Source organism: Melanerpes formicivorus, unplaced genomic scaffold (assembly GCF_026170545.1).
Source record: "Melanerpes formicivorus ecotype bairdi unplaced genomic scaffold, bMelFor1.0.p_v2 SCAF_70, whole genome shotgun sequence".
NCBI lineage: Eukaryota > Metazoa > Chordata > Aves > Piciformes > Picidae > Melanerpes > Melanerpes formicivorus.
This window is the reverse complement of record NW_027142422.1, coordinates 3,398,396-3,411,141: the sequence shown is the minus strand read 5'-3', so window position 1 is coordinate 3,411,141 and position 12,746 is coordinate 3,398,396. Positions and strand designations below refer to the sequence as shown.

Sequence of the window (12,746 nt, the reverse complement as noted above, 5' to 3'; positions counted from 1 at the left end):
ACCCCCCAGGCCCACTTTAGATAACAGCAGACCCCTGTAACAGACTCCCAACACAGCAGGTCTGGGGCAGGTCCTCCACCTCTGCCTGGGGAGCAGCTTTGCTGAGCTCCCTTCCAGGCTATTTCCATTCCAAGAAAAAACAACACACCACAAGCACACACAAAGTTTTAATTGAGAGAGACACAGTTGATATTTCTATTTCCAGTTCAAACCCTCTGTGGCCTGCTCAGGCTGTGCTTTTCTATTCTGGAAGCATTTCAAGATAACAGAGATCCAGGGGGAGTCAGGTCAAAGCCTTGCTGCATACAAATCACTGTCCTGCAATCTCCTGCTAAACAGCACCGCTTTTCCTCTGCTGGAACACCTCACACTCACACTTTCCCAGGGCTTTCCCTCCCCTCCAAGAACGTTCTGGCATTTCAAACATTCAGGTCTGCAAGCAGCCTTTGCGGGAGACTGCCCCCACCCCTCCCTCACTGCTCCTCTGCTGCACCATTGCCCACCCCCATGTGGCATCACAGAAGGAAAGACAGCTGAGCGGCTACGCTCCTGTTCTTTTTATCACCCTGAGCTGGGGACAGCCTTCTGGGTAAGGTTTGCACCTTCAGCCATTGGCTGAGTTTTGCTCTCATCCACTAAACCCTTCGGTGGTTTCTGCTTTCTGAGCCTGTGTTGGCACAAGTCCTCATCAGGGCACTGCAAACAGAGAGAGACAAACCTTTCTTCTGTCCAAGAGATCCAGGAAGAGGATGGCTGAGCAGACACTTCTAAAGAAAGTAACTCACCTAAATCTCACATTTGTCCCAAGTTTGCAACAAAAAAACACTCTGTGAACAACAGAGCGGTGCTCCCACGGTGGTCACCAGCTTGCAAGCTACAGCAGAAATAAAAACCTTTTTATTACAGAAGCACTGGCAAAATTTTACAGACAGTAATAGCAGACAAATAAGTGCTGTGATTGAGCTAAACTGTTCCCTGAAGCGTCCCCCCCGGTGTTTAGGAGGGTTAAAAAGTGCAAAGAACGTCCACAACAGATGCTTAAGCCTAGAAACAAGCCAGGATGCCTGCAAGGGAAGGAGCAGTTGCTCCATGTGAAGACATGATGAGAAGCTTTGGAGAGTTTGATTTGAGTCTACCCTCTCACATGCAATGCCTGGCACATGGACTAACTGAAAACTGGTCCTTAGGGTCCCTGCTGAATACTGCTTCCATACCACTTAAAATTTGCTTCCAACTCATTAAAAGCACGGAGGCATCACATAAGAGCAACAGAACAAAAATTATTCTCTCACAAAGAAGAGGATCACTGGGAACACAAATTCACCCTTACACGTGTGGCATGTTCACCCTGAGCACAGAAAAGCTGTCCAGAATCAAAGCAAAATGGACTTCAAATGGACACAGTAAGAGCTGCGTGGTACCTCAACCATTTTGCACTAGTGCAAGTGACAATCCACATGGAAGGACGGGATTCTTGCACAACAGGACTGCAGCTCATTATGCCAGGAGACATAAACAGGCAAAAAATCAGCTGAGGCAGGCCTCTGATACAGTTTGTGGCGACTAAAGGATAGTCTGAGAGTGCTTTCCACATGAAGAATATCTGAAGGAGCAGGACAAGAAATGATGATACACAGCAGTGCTACGTTCTGTCTGCCTTGACAAAGATTGCCAAAAGGACAAAACAAGGCCTCAGAAGTGCCAGTTGCTCCCCGCCCGAGGGAAAGAGGGAAGCCTCCAGCCCCGCAGGCAGCTCCCCACGGGCACCCCCCGGCCAGCTACCCGCCCGCAGACACCCCCAGCTCTGCAAAGTCTTCCCGCTTTTGCTCGACTCACCCGAGCGGCGCACGGCACACTTCCGGTCGGGACCGCAGACGGGCGCCGCAGCAGACGCCCTGGGCAATGGAGCTGGGCATGCAACGCAGCGGCCAGAGCGGCTGCACGACCCTGCTTACAGGGGGCTGGAGCCGCCGCTGGCATTTCAAAGCACCCGGGATGCCAGGGCACTGACCGGGCCCTGACTTACAGGGCGGCCCTGGTCCCAAAAGGCCCACGGAGGCTCCTTCTCTCCGCTTCGGGGGCATCTTGACCCACACCCCGCTAGCCGGGGGGGGTGCCCCACACAGGCTGCCAGCTGAGCGCAAAGGCACTCGGACCCCGACCCCTCTTACGGGCGGGTCGAAACCCAGGGAGCTGAGAGCTTGGCCTGGCCCCGCAGCTACAGGAAGACAGCAGCCAGGCAGTGGGGCATCACGGCCAAAGGCCGGGGGGCTGTGGCCCCAGCCCCGAAGACGGGGTGGGGTGGGGGGGAACAACACGCTAAGATAAGCCCCACACACTCCCTGGCCCCATGCCTCTGAAAGGCCGGGACCAGATCTACCCCCCCTGATTACAGGGGGGGTCCCTCCTTGAACCTCCCGCCGGACACCGGCAACGCACTTCCCTGCCTACAGGGCGGTCGCTCTCGGCCCGGCACTCCCAAAAAGCCCCACGGAGAGCCACGGGCTCTGGCCTGCGCCCACTTACGGGCCGGCCCTCCTGGCTGCAGCACAACACCACCTCTTCAGGAGCCCAGGGACTGACCTCAACCCTCTAAGGGTTTGTTCCTGTTAGCTGCCAAAAGCAGCCTCCCCAGCCCTGCTTACAGGGACCTTGGGCTGCTGCTGGGGACAGAAGGGGACAGAACGGCACAGAAGGCTCCATAACTCGTCACACAGGCCCCGAGTGCGGGGCTGTTAATCTGACAGGGCGCCAAGGGAACAGGCTGCCATGAAGGCAGAGACCCAGGCCCTGAACTACAGGGGGGTCACCTCGCCGCAAGACGACTTAAGCGGCTTCGCTGTGTCCATCCAATCAAAGGAGGGGCAAGCCGAGCTCCCACCCCACTCGAGGCCTCCAAGGAGACTGCCGTGGAACCGCCCAGAGCCCCTCTTTCCCTCCTGGGAAGCCTAAGCTAAGCTACAGCCTTTTCTAAGGGACCTAAAGGACAAGCAGACTCAGGCACACAGAGGCAAGAGGGGCCACACACACAGCCCTTCCCAAGAGAGGGAGCAAGCTCTGGGCAGCCACTGGTGGGGCAGGCATCCTTAACCCTGAGCAGGAGAGCAGAGGGTCAGACCTGGCCCCCCCGGGGATGCATGCAGGCAGAGGGGCCTCAGGATGCCAATCGTTGTGACATGCCCCAAGTACAGGGCGTCACGCTGGCCAGGCCGCCAGCAGCCGAGAAACTGTTTAAAGGGCCCTCCCCTGCTTACAGGGGGGGCTGGGGTCCAGGCAGCTACACTTCCCCCCATACGGGCCGAGACGCCGGCTCGGACCCTCCTTACGGGGTTGCCAGTCTCCGTGCAGCCAAGGAGCTAGGTGGCAAAACGCCTACAACAGCAAAAGCAAAGACCGAGCCCTGCTTACAGGGAGGTCGCCCAGCACAAAGCCAACCAGGGCACCCTAACGGTGCTGGCAAAGATCTTGTGTTACCACAGCCAAATTGAGAGGGAGGTCTCATTGCCCAGGGCGCCTTTCTCCTGTCCTGCTCTTCAGCCGGACGCCGCTCCTCTTGCCTCGCCGCCTCTTGCCTCCGCCGTATGTTGCCTCGCCGCCTCTTGCCTCCGCCGTATGTCGCCTCGCCCCTCCGCAGCGGGCCTCTTCTTCCTTCTGTGCCAGCCACTGCCAAGGAAGGAGGACAGAGTTAGGCCTCAGAAGTGCCAGTTGCTCCCCACCCGAGGGAAAGAGGGAAGCCTCCAGCCCCGCAGGCAGCTCCCCACGGGCACCCCCCGGCCAGCTACCCGCCCGCAGACACCCCCAGCTCTGCAAAGTCTTCCCGCTTTTGCTCGACTCACCCGAGCGGCGCACGGCACACTTCCAGTCGGGACCGCAGACGGGCGCCGCAGCAGACGCCCTGGGCAATGGAGCTGGGCATGCAACGCAGCGGCCAGAGCGGCTGCACGACCCTGCTTACAGGGGGCTGGAGCCGCCGCTGGCATTTCAAAGCGCCCGGGATGCCAGGGCACTGACCGGGCCCTGACTTACAGGGCGGCCCTGGTCCCAAAAGGCCCACGGAGGCTCCTTCTCTCCGCTTCGGGGGCATCTTGACCCACACCCCGCTAGCCGGGGGGGGTGCCCCACACAGGCTGCCAGCTGAGCGCAAAGGCACTCGGACCCCGACCCCTCTTACGGGCGGGTCGAAACCCAGGGAGCTGAGAGCTTGGCCTGGCCCCGCAGCTACAGGAAGACAGCAGCCAGGCAGTGGGGCATCACGGCCAAAGGCCGGGGGGCTGTGGCCCCAGCCCCGAAGACGGGGTGGGGTGGGGGGGAACAACACGCTAAGATAAGCCCCACACACTCCCTGGCCCCATGCCTCTGAAAGGCCGGGACCAGATCTACCCGCCCTGATTACAGGGGGGGTCCCTCCTTGAACCTCCCGCCGGACACCGGCAACGCACTTCCCTGCCTACAGGGCGGTCGCTCTCGGCCCGGCACTCCCAAAAAGCCCCACGGAGAGCCACGGGCTCTGGCCTGCGCCCACTTACGGGCCGGCCCTCCTGGCTGCAGCACAACACCACCTCTTCAGGAGCCCAGGGACTGACCTCAACCCTCTAAGGGTTTGTTCCTGTTAGCTGCCAAAAGCAGCCTCCCCAGCCCTGCTTACAGGGACCTTGGGCTGCTGCTGGGGACAGAAGGGGACAGAACGGCACAGAAGGCTCCATAACTCGTCACACAGGCCCCGAGTGCGGGGCTGTTAATCTGACAGGGCGCCAAGGGAACAGGCTGCCATGAAGGCAGAGACCCAGGCCCTGAACTACAGGGGGGTCACCTCGCCGCAAGACGACTTAAGCGGCTTCGCTGTGTCCATCCAATCAAAGGAGGGGCAAGCCGAGCTCCCACCCCACTCGAGGCCTCCAAGGAGACTGCCGTGGAACCGCCCAGAGCCCCTCTTTCCCTCCTGGGAAGCCTAAGCTAAGCTACAGCCTTTTCTAAGGGACCTAAAGGACAAGCAGACTCAGGCACACAGAGGCAAGAGGGGCCACACACACAGCCCTTCCCAAGAGAGGGAGCAAGCTCTGGGCAGCCACTGGTGGGGCAGGCATCCTTAACCCTGAGCAGGAGAGCAGAGGGTCAGACCTGGCCCCCCCGGGGATGCATGCAGGCAGAGGGGCCTCAGGATGCCAATCGTTGTGACATGCCCCAAGTACAGGGCGTCACGCTGGCCAGGCCGCCAGCAGCCGAGAAACTGTTTAAAGGGCCCTCCCCTGCTTACAGGGGGGGCTGGGGTCCAGGCAGCTACACTTCCCCCCATACGGGCCGAGACGCCGGCTCGGACCCTCCTTACGGGGTTGCCAGTCTCCGTGCAGCCAAGGAGCTAGGTGGCAAAACGCCTACAACAGCAAAAGCAAAGACCGAGCCCTGCTTACAGGGAGGTCGCCCAGCACAAAGCCAACCAGGGCACCCTAACGGTGCTGGCAAAGATCTTGTATTACCACAGCCAAATTGAGAGGGAGGTCTCATTGCCCAGGGCGCCTTTCTCCTGTCCTGCTCTTCAGCCGGACGCCGCTCCTCTTGCCTCGCCGCCTCTTGCCTCCGCCGTATGTTGCCTCGCCGCCTCTTGCCTCCGCCGTATGTCGCCTCGCCCCTCCGCAGCGGGCCTCTTCTTCCTTCTGTGCCAGCCACTGCCAAGGAAGGAGGACAGAGTTAGGCCTCAGAAGTGCCAGTTGCTCCCCGCCCGAGGGAAAGAGGGAAGCCTCCAGCCCCGCAGGCAGCTCCCCACGGGCACCCCCCGGCCAGCTACCCGCCCGCAGACACCCCCAGCTCTGCAAAGTCTTCCCGCTTTTGCTCGACTCACCCGAGCGGCGCACGGCACACTTCCGGTCGGGACCGCAGACGGGCGCCGCAGCAGACGCCCTGGGCAATGGAGCTGGGCATGCAACGCAGCGGCCAGAGCGGCTGCACGACCCTGCTTACAGGGGGCTGGAGCCGCCGCTGGCATTTCAAAGCGCCCGGGATGCCAGGGCACTGACCGGGCCCTGACTTACAGGGCGGCCCTGGTCCCAAAAGGCCCACGGAGGCTCCTTCTCTCCGCTTCGGGGGCATCTTGACCCACACCCCGCTAGCCGGGGGGGGTGCCCCACACAGGCTGCCAGCTGAGCGCAAAGGCACTCGGACCCCGACCCCTCTTACGGGCGGGTCGAAACCCAGGGAGCTGAGAGCTTGGCCTGGCCCCGCAGCTACAGGAAGACAGCAGCCAGGCAGTGGGGCATCACGGCCAAAGGCCGGGGGGCTGTGGCCCCAGCCCCGAAGACGGGGTGGGGTGGGGGGGAACAACACGCTAAGATAAGCCCCACACACTCCCTGGCCCCATGCCTCTGAAAGGCCGGGACCAGATCTACCCCCCCTGATTACAGGGGGGGTCCCTCCTTGAACCTCCCGCCGGACACCGGCAACACACTTCCCTGCCTACAGGGCGGTCGCTCTCGGCCCGGCACTCCCAAAAAGCCCCACGGAGAGCCACGGGCTCTGGCCTGCGCCCACTTACGGGCCGGCCCTCCTGGCTGCAGCACAACACCACCTCTTCAGGAGCCCAGGGACTGACCTCAACCCTCTAAGGGTTTGTTCCTGTTAGCTGCCAAAAGCAGCCTCCCCAGCCCTGCTTACAGGGACCTTGGGCTGCTGCTGGGGACAGAAGGGGACAGAACGGCACAGAAGGCTCCATAACTCGTCACACAGGCCCCGAGTGCGGGGCTGTTAATCTGACAGGGCGCCAAGGGAACAGGCTGCCATGAAGGCAGAGACCCAGGCCCTGAACTACAGGGGGGTCACCTCGCCGCAAGACGACTTAAGCGGCTTCGCTGTGTCCATCCAATCAAAGGAGGGGCAAGCCGAGCTCCCACCCCACTCGAGGCCTCCAAGGAGACTGCCGTGGAACCGCCCAGAGCCCCTCTTTCCCTCCTGGGAAGCCTAAGCTAAGCTACAGCCTTTTCTAAGGGACCTAAAGGACAAGCAGACTCAGGCACACAGAGGCAAGAGGGGCCACACACACAGCCCTTCCCAAGAGAGGGAGCAAGCTCTGGGCAGCCACTGGTGGGGCAGGCATCCTTAACCCTGAGCAGGAGAGCAGAGGGTCAGACCTGGCCCCCCCGGGGATGCATGCAGGCAGAGGGGCCTCAGGATGCCAATCGTTGTGACATGCCCCAAGTACAGGGCGTCACGCTGGCCAGGCCGCCAGCAGCCGAGAAACTGTTTAAAGGGCCCTCCCCTGCTTACAGGGGGGGCTGGGGTCCAGGCAGCTACACTTCCCCCCATACGGGCCGAGACGCCGGCTCGGACCCTCCTTACGGGGTTGCCAGTCTCCGTGCAGCCAAGGAGCTAGGTGGCAAAACGCCTACAACAGCAAAAGCAAAGACCGAGCCCTGCTTACAGGGAGGTCGCCCAGCACAAAGCCAACCAGGGCACCCTAACGGTGCTGGCAAAGATCTTGTGTTACCACAGCCAAATTGAGAGGGAGGTCTCATTGCCCAGGGCGCCTTGCTCATGTCCAGCTGTTCAGCCCGGTGCTCCTCCTCTTCTCAGCTCCTCTCGCCCCCCCGCACCTTGCCTCGCCCCTCCATAGTGGGGCTCTGTGCCAGCTGCCTCTGAGGAAGGAGGACAGAGTTAGGCCTCAGCAGTGCCAATTCCTCCCCGCCCAAGGGGAAAAGGTATCACTGCTCCTCAATCACTACAGGCTTTTTCTGTTCAAAATGTCCTTTCTCTCCTTGCATTACCATAGCTTCTAATTTCAAAATTTTCATCCTCTGCCCTACAGATTTCCTTCTCAATTCCAGGCATAATTTCTCTTCCTCCCGTCCAAAATGGCCTCTGTTTCCCTCCCAAACATCCCCTTTTCTTCCTCCATCTTTCCTCAGCTCTTCCCTCCCATGCCTTTCCTCCCCCTCACTCTCCCTCGTAAATAAGCTGTGATTTTCCCTCTCAAATCCTCGTTTTTGTCTCCCATAGGTTAACTTTCCTGTTCATTTCTGTATCTTGTCTCACAGATATTTGCCTTAAGTCTTCCCTCCAAGCTGCTTCCTGTGTCCCCTCTTCTTTGCTCAGGTTTTCTCAGGACAATTTTCACCTTCTCCCTGTGGATTGCCTCAGGTTCCCTCCATGCCCGCTCTGCCCCCAGCACATTGCCTCAGCTTTTCCCTCCGAAAGCTTTGGCTTTTATCCTGTATAAACTGCCTCCATGTTTTCCCTCCAGGATGTCACCTCTGCTCTTGCTTACCTCAGGGTTTTCTCTGTTTGCATTTTCTGCCCCACAGATCCTCTCAGTCTCTGTGCCCAAATGTCACTGCTCTGTCCCTGAGTCTGCTCCCTGCAGAGCTTCGTTCTGCCTGAAGGAGCAAACAGCAGAAGCACACTCAGGAGGTGCTGAGCTACAGAGGGAAGTGCCTCAGGTTTTAACGAAACAGAAATTGTCCCCGAGTTGATTCCCCTGCCCCCGGCCGGTCTCACCCTGCGCCCTCACGAACCTGCCCAAGCCCCTGCGCTGCCTGCCCTGCCCTCCGGCATCCGCAGCTCTGCCCCAGGAGCGGATCCTCCCAGACCCCAAGCCCAGAGCAGCTGCGGGCTGCGGCCCCGCCCCGGAGGCGCCGCTGCACATCTCAGTCCCTTCCCGTTCCCGCCCCGACGGCGCCTGAGGCGCGCGGCGCGAAGGGCGAGAGGCGGCGCGTGCCGGGCCCCGCGGCGGGAAGGGCGAGAGGCGGCGCGTGCCGGCCCCCGCGGCGGGAAGGGCGAGAGGCGGCGCGTGCCGGCCCCCGCGGCGGGAAGGGCGAGAGGCGGCGCGTGCCGGCCCCCGCGGCGGGAAGGGCGAGAGGCGGCGCGTGCCGGCCCCCGCGGCGGGAAGGGCGAGAGGCGGCGCGTGCCGGCCCCCGCGGCGGGAAGGGCGAGAGGCGGCGCGTGCCGGCCCCCGCGGCGGGAAGGGCGAGAGGCGGCGCGTGCCGGCCCCCGCGGCGGGAAGGGCGAGAGGCGGCGCGTGCCGGCCCCCGCGGCGGGAAGGGCGAGAGGCGGCGCGTGCCGGCCCCCGCGGCGGGAAGGGCGAGAGGCGGCGCGTGCCGGCCCCCGCGGCGGGAAGCGCGAGAGCGCCCTCCCCCCGGCCCCCGCTCAGCCCACTCCGCTCCCCGCGATGTTATTAAAAACAACAGAAACGGACCCAGATGCTGAGCTGTTCGTGAAAACACCTTAGACATTTAAACTCCTCCCTTCAGCTGCTGCAGCTCTGCCCCAGCCCAGCCCCGTTCCCTCTCACGCACCTCGGCGCTGCCTTCAGCGCTCCGCCACCCCCCGCGCTGCCCCAGCGCTTCGGGAGCCGTCCTCGCACCCAGCCCGTCTAGCGGCGCCTCGGCTCAGCCTTCCCCGCAGAGCCGGAACTCCCCCAGCCGCTGGAATGCCCTCCGGGCCGCCCTGGCAGCCCCCCCTCGTGTTCATTGCACTGAGGACATCTGCACCGACGGGTGGTTGAAGCTGCACGGCGAGCGCCTCAGGCTCTAAGCTCCCGCAGGTCTCCCCGGGCCAGCCCTCCCTGTCCCCGCTCGCACCTGGGCTCCTGTCCCTCGCGGATCCGCCAAAGCCCCCCTGAGGCGCCTGCCAGGTCTCCATCCGCCGGAGCGCTGCCACAGCTGCCCTCCGAGAGCGACTCCCAAGTTCAGCGGCGCCTCTGGCCGGGGCCGGTCCCGCCCGGGCCGGGCGCCTCTGGCCGCTCGAATTCTCGCGCTGAAGCCCTGGGAGGAGCCCAGGCCCCGCCCCCGGCCCCGCCCCGCGCCTCAGGGCGCTCAGTCTCCTCCGCCGGCGCTGGCGCGCCCCCCAGAGAGCCTTCGGGCACCCCTGCTGCTCCCTCTATGAAATGTATCTCCATCTGTAGTGTTCTGAGCGGCCCAGGAGAGACCTCACAGTTACAGAAGGGAATTTAAAACGTCCCTCTCGGCCGCCCCAGGCCCCCCCTGCTCGAGCCCCCCCCGCTCCCTCTCCCGCACCTGCCCGGGCCCTGCCTCAGGGCGCTCCGCGGTGCTTGCCAGAGCTCAGCGCCGGAGCTCTGCCCCAGCGCCGCCTCCGCACTCCGCGGCCGCAGGCTGGGGTTGAGCTCTCGCGGCAGAGCCGAGCGCCTCTGCCCCTTGCAGGTCTCGCACCGAGCCCGGGCCGGAGGGGCAGCGGCCGGCGCCGAGCGCTGCGGTGCGGCAGAGCGCTGGGGCGGGGAGCCCCGGGGCGCACAGACCCCGGCCCCGCCGCGGTGCTCACAGCAGCCCCGGCTCCGAGCCGCCCCCCCAGCGCTCTTCCCCGTCCCTCAGAGCTCTCGCAGCCGCTCGGCACACCGCAGGGCCGCCCCTGCCTCCCCCGCCCGGCTGTGCCCCCGGCCCCCTGCCGCGCCTGGGGCTGTCCTGCCTTGGAGCTGTCCTGTCCCAGCAGCACCCTGGCCCCCTGCGGCCAAAGGAGGAGGCGGGGAGGCAATAACAATATTAATGATGTATTGATCCAAACGCCGCCGCGCAGGAGACACAGAGCTCCGCATCTCCGAGCAGGGCTCCCAGGGCTGACAGCCCCGAGACCACTTTGCAGGCAGCGCATTTAGCACTGGCAATCACCCATCTCTTCTGTCTGTTGCTCTCCTTACTTAAACCCTTTGATGGTCCCCCCTTCATCTGGTGTCTTCAGTGGAATTGCAGGATCTTAGATTTTGGGGTCTCCCAGCATCGGGGGGGCTCACTCTGGTGTTCATTGCCCCCCCCCCCATGTGAGGAAATGGCCTCAAGTTGTATCAGAGGATGTTTAGGTTGCCTGTTAAAGAAGCTTCTTCACTGAAAGCTTCTCAAAAGACTGGAATAGTTTCCCCAGGGAAGTGGTTGAATCCCCATCCCTGCAGATGCTTAAGAGACAAAGAGATTGGGATGAGACTTGGCAGTTTGTGAGCTGTTGGGACTGCGGAATCTGAAAGGCCTTTTCCAACCCAAACGATTCTATTATTCTATAAAACACTCACCTGCAGACAAGCTGATGAGCAACTTCCCTCTGATGGAAAGCTTCTGGAGACTGTGAGAAACGAACTCACTGCTGAAAACTTATAACCAGTTTATTATAAAATAAAGGCAACACAGCACTGGGCGCAGAGCGAGCTTGCTAGAGCCGCACCCCCACAACACGAGGTGAGCTGATAGAGACGGCAAACAGACATATTCATATATTAAAGCGTACATATTCATATATTCCCCAGCACGCTCCCACCCCTCTCCATCAGGACAGACCAAACCTGCACTTTTGACCTGGCCAGTCTTTAGACCTGTTGGCACCTCCCCTTTCCCTCCCAATACCCCACACAATACAGACCATCAGCCCAACGATCCAGCCCCACGCTCCCCAGTAATCCCCCTTGTGAAAGCCAAATATTATAACCAGTTTCTCACAATCCCTCCCCTTCTTTCTACTACATTTGGCTTGAGCCATAATAACCTAACTTGGCAACAATTCTACAACAAGCAAAAGGATTCCCAATTTCAACTTCCTGGTAAAGGGAATGGGATAACAACTGATGTTCCTTGCCTGAAAGTATTTCCTCTTTTACTTTAATAGGTGCCATACACAGTGAGTGGCTATGCTATATATACCAATACCTGGGTGACAACTTTCTCCCTCCAAGTGGTTAATCCTGGGAATTAGGAGTCCGGTTTGACTTGCAACTCCACTCACATGGCCTATGGGGTTGCTGCCCACAGCCATGGTTCTAGATCTTCTTTGTGGCAATTACAGAGGTCTACCCGGCCTTGCCTCCTTCAATCCCACCAATGCTCTGCTCGGACCGTGTCTCCTTCCCTTGTCCAGGGAGGTTGTACCAATTTCGAACCCCGACCTGTTTCTAGTTTGTGATATTTTCAGGCAAGGACCATTACCACTCCTATTCTGATACTGGAACTCATCTTTATGTCCTCCATTTGGGGTACCTCAGTCCATTCAGTGGATGGATCCAGCAGTCCTTTCTGTATTGCAGTCTCTGTGGTCCCACTAGCCGAACACAGTTTTTGGTACTTTAACACAAAGAACACAGATGAATCCTCTGTCCTAATCACTTCAAATTATAACTACAACAGCATACATTTATAACCACACACACTGTCAGCACATCATTGTAGTGCAGCAGAAAAATTTACCATCACTTTCCTAAATAGCCAGTTTACCATTACACTTTACCCATCCCCAATGACATCAAGTCCCAGGATCTTTTATACACCGAATGAAATCCTTGGTATTTTCTTGCAATGCAGATTCGATGTCACACAATGTCAGATGTTTCAAAAGGTGGGTTTGTCTCGCTAGTTCCAGAGCCTTCAGACCAGAGGTGTTACAGGTGCAAGTCAGCCAGGTTCAGAGGCACATTCCTGAAGTGCTCCTTTTACTCAGGAAGCATGTGTCCACCCTTGTTCTGCAGTACGGACAGCTGGATCTGTTGTTAACAAAACCAAGAAAAGATCCTTCCCAGGGGGAAATTAGTGACTCTCCTTTCCAAGTTGTTATTAACACTTTACCCCCAGCTTCAGTCCCATATACATCAGGAATCCCAAAGGTGGGATCTGAGACCAGAACAAACCAAAAAGCCGCTTTCTGGGCCTCCTCTACTAGTAAAGGTCACTGATAAGCAAATTGGCCCTCACCTACTTACAGAATCTAATAACTTGGAACAATGCCCTACAGGATTTTTAATTCCAGTCCAGTCCTGGGTCAACACCCCATATAGA

At 60.1% G+C, this 12,746-nt stretch overlaps 2 long non-coding RNA genes across 3 annotated transcripts; both read right to left on the bottom strand.

Annotated features, from left to right (window-relative positions):
• Positions 1-154: 154 nt before the first annotated feature.
• LOC137453643 (uncharacterized) lies at positions 155-2,362 on the bottom strand. Its single transcript, XR_010990428.1, has 2 exons — positions 1,837-2,362; positions 155-874 (listed from the first exon to the last, which is right to left on the bottom strand). It is a non-coding gene; the product is annotated as an uncharacterized lncRNA (long non-coding RNA).
• Positions 2,363-2,446: 84 nt separating this feature from the next.
• Positions 2,447-9,847, bottom strand: LOC137453697 (uncharacterized). 2 transcript variants are annotated; one of them, XR_010990439.1, is made up of 5 exons: positions 9,564-9,847; positions 8,252-8,360; positions 5,837-7,622; positions 5,475-5,663; positions 2,447-3,663 (listed from the first exon to the last, which is right to left on the bottom strand). It is a non-coding gene; the product is annotated as an uncharacterized lncRNA (long non-coding RNA). The 2 variants fall into 2 exon arrangements; XR_010990440.1 differs by lacking the exon at positions 9,564-9,847 and adding an exon at positions 8,499-8,621.
• Between the last annotated feature and the right edge of the window lie 2,899 nt (positions 9,848-12,746).